We start from the raw sequence: 4213 nt of genomic DNA on the forward strand, positions 1-4213 counted from the left end.
TATAGCAATACAATCCTACCTCAAGAAACAAGAAACATCTCAAATAAACAACCTAACCTTCTACCCAAAGCAATTAGAGAGAAAAGAACAAAAAAACCCAAAGTTAGCAGAAGGAAAGAAATCATAAAGATTAGATCAGAAATAAATGAAAAGGAAACGAAGGAAACAATAACAAAGAGCAATAAAACTAAAAGCTGGTACTTTGAGAAGATAAAGAAAATTGATAAACCATTAGCTAGACTCATCAAGAAAAAAAGGGAGAAGACTCACGTCAACAGAATTAGAAATGAAAAAAGAGAAGTTACAACTGACACTGCAGAAATACAAAGGATCATGAGAGATTACTACAAGCAACCCTATGCCAATAAAATGGACAACCTGGAAGAAATGGACAAATTCTTAGAAAGGTATAACCTTCCAAGACTGAACCAGGAAGAAATAGAAAATACGAACAGACCAATCACAAGCACTGAAATTGAAACTGTGATTTTAAATCTTCCAACAAACAAAAGCCCAGGACGAGATGGCTCCACAGGCAAATTCTGTCAAACACTGAGAGAAGAGCTAACACCTATCCTTCTCAAACTCTTCCAAAATATAGCAGAGAGAAGAACCCTCCCAAACTCATTCTATGAGGCCACCATCACCCTGATACCAAAACGAGAAAAAGATGTCACTAAAAAAGAAAATTACAAGACTATATCACTGATGACCATAGATGCAAAAATCCTCAACAAAATACTAGCAAACAGAATCCAACAGCACATTAAAAGGATGATGCACCATGATCAAATGGGGTTTATCCCAGCCCAGGAATGTAAGGATTCTTAAATATATGCAAACCAATCAATGTGGTAAACCATATAAACAAATTGAAGGAGAAAAACCATGTGATCATCTCAATAGATGCAGAAAAAGCTATCAACAAGTTTCAGCACCCATTGATAATAAAAACTCTCCAGAAAGTGGGCATAGAGGGAACCTACCTCAACATAATAAAGGCCATATATGACAAACCCACAGCCAACATTGTTCTCAATGGTGAAAAACTGAAACCATTGCCTCTAAGATCAGAAACAAAACAAGGTTGCCCAATCTAACCACTATTATTCAACATAGTTTTGGAGGTTTTAGTCACGGCACTCAGAGAAGAAAAAGAAATAAAAGGAATCTATATCACGAAAGAGGAACTAAAAGTGTCACTGTTTACAGATGACATGATATTATACATAGAGAATCATAAAGACACTACCAGAAAACTACTACAGCTAATCAATGAATTTGGTAAAGTAGCAGGATACAAAATTAATGCACAGAAATCTCTTGCATTCCTAAACACTAATGATGAAAAATCTGAAAATGATATTAAGGAAACACTCCGATTTACCACTGCAACAAAAAGAATAAAACACCTGGGAATAAAACTACCCAAGGAGACAAAAGACCTGTATGCAGAAAGCTATAAGATACTGATGAAAGAAATTAAAGATGGTACAAACAGATGGAGAGATATACCATGTTCTTGGAATGGAAGAATCAACATTGTGAAAATGACTATACTACCCAAAGGATTCTACAGATTCAATGCAATCCCTATCAAACTCTCAATGGCATTTTTCACAGAATTAGGACAATAAATTCTACAATTTGTATGGAAACACAAAAGACCCTGAAGAGCCAAAGCAATCTTGAGAACAAAAGACAGAGCTGGAGGAGTCAGGCTCCCTGACTTCAGACTATACTACGAAGCTACAGTCATCAAGACAATATGGTACTGGCACAAAAACAGAAACATAGATCAATGGAACAATATAGAAAGCCCAGAGATAAACCCACGCACATATGGCCACCTTATCTTTGATAAAGGAGGCAAGAATATACAATGGAGAAAATACAGCATCTTCAATAAGTCATGCTTGGAAAACTGGACAGCTACATGTAAAAGAATGAAATTAGAACACTCCCTAACACCATACGCAAAAATAATCTAAAAATGGATTAAAGACCTAAATGTAAGGCCAGACACTGTAAAACTCTTAGAGGAAAACATAGGCACAACACTCTTTGACATAAATCACAGCAAGATCCTTTTTGACCCACCACCTAAAGAAATGGAAATAAAAACAAACAAAAAAATGGGACCTAATGAAACTTCAAAGCTTTTGCACAGCAAAGGAAACCATAAACAAGACCAAAAGACAACCCTCAGAATGGGAGAAAATATTTTCAAGTGAAGCAACTGACAGAGAATTAATCTCCAAAATATACAAGCAGCTCATGCAGCTCAATATCAAAAAATACAAACAACCCAATCCAAAAATGGGCAGAAGACCTAAATAGACATTTCTCCAGAGAAGATATACTGATTGCCAACAAACACATGAAAGGATGCTCATCCTTACTAATCATTAGAGAAATGCAAATCAAATCTACAATGAGGTATCACCTCACACCGGTCAAAATGGCCATCATCAAATCTCTACAAACAATAAATGCTGGAGATTGTGTGGAGAAAAGCGAACCCTCTTGCACTGTTGGTGGGAATGTAAATTGATAGAACCACTATGGAGAACATTATGGAGGTTCCTTAAAAATCTAAAAATGGAACTGCCTTATGACCCAGCAATCCCACTACTGGGCATATACCCTGAAAATACACAATTCAAAAAGAGCCATGTACCACAATGTTCATTGCAGCACTATTTACAATAGCCAGGATATGGAAGCAACCTACGTGTTCATCGACAGAGGAATGGTTAAAGAAGATGTGGCACATATATATGATGGAATATTACTCAGCCATAAAAAGAAACGAAATTGAGTTATTTGTAGTGAGATGGATGGACTTGGAGTCTGTCATACAGAGTGAAGTAAGTCAGAAAGAGAACAACAAATACTGTATGCTAACACATATATATAGAATCTAGAAAAAAAAAGGTTCTGATGAACCTAGGGGCAGGACAGGAATAAAGACGCAAACATAGAGAATGGACTTGAGGACATGGGGAGGGGGAAGGGTAAGATGGGATGAAGTGAGAGAGTGGCATGGACATATATACACTACCAAATGTAAAATAGATAGCTAGTGGGAAGCAGCTGCATAGCACAGGGTGATCAGCTCCATGCTTTGTGACCATCTAGAGGGGTGGGATAGGGAGAATGGAGGAAGGTGCAAGAGGGAGGGGATATAGGGATATATTTTTCCATATAGCTGATTCACTTTGTTATACAACAGAAACTAACACAACATTGTAAAGCAATTATACTCCAATAAAAATGTTAAAAAATAATAATAATGAGAAATAAACAGAAAGAACACAACAGCTTGAAAACAGTCTCCATGTTGCTAGGGCTATGGAAGGACCTAGACCCAAGACATTCTGAATCACCCAGATCATATTCTTTTCAGACTCTGGAAAAATATGCCTGCCTATCACACTGAGAGCCAAATTCACCTGAATCATATTTCAAATCCTATAGAGAGAAATGCAGAATTTTATTTTAATCAAATGCGTGTATTTGGATAGGAACATTTATCAATATTTGATCCATTCTTTATTGTCTTATTTGAGATAATAAGAATCTTAATATGGATATTAAAGAATAAGACAGCATGGTCTCTGCATTCAGGGTTAGTGATTCCTCCAAAATGATTGGAGATTTTGAAGATGTTGAGTCACTCTAGTCATATTTCCATAGAGAATTTAATTTCTAGCAATTCTCTTCATTGTGCAACAATGATGAATGAAGTTCTCCAAATGTTTTACATTCTGAAAAACACTAACCTAGCCAGAGTTTTAGGAAGGAGTGCCAAGGGAAGTAAAAATCTTGGAAACAGATTCTATTAAGCAAGAAAATCCCAAAAAAGAGTAAGCAAAGAATATAAGGGGTAAAAGGCCTCAATATTTCCCCCCAAAATGGACCTAGCAATAGTCAGCCATCTCTACTATGGTAAAGAAATCCATTGATGAAACCTGGAGAGTGCTAGCTAAAACAGACACTACTAATTACAAAAATTAGCTGATTCCTTATAGGAAAGACAAAGAAGAGACACTGAGTTTGTGAAAAGTAATCACAAAAGATCAGCAAAGATGATAAGGAGTAAAGTACATGTACCTGTTTCTCCCAAGGGATTATGTAGAGTTATGCACATGTCACACTTTGAGGACTCTCAAGAAGTGAGTTTTGATAACTCAGTTAATTAACCACATCT

The sequence above is a fragment of the Monodon monoceros genome, unplaced genomic scaffold (genome assembly GCF_005190385.1).
Source record: "Monodon monoceros isolate NGI ecotype Baffin Bay Population unplaced genomic scaffold, NGI_Narwhal_1 Super_Scaffold_22, whole genome shotgun sequence".
NCBI classification, from domain to species: domain Eukaryota; kingdom Metazoa; phylum Chordata; class Mammalia; order Artiodactyla; family Monodontidae; genus Monodon; species Monodon monoceros.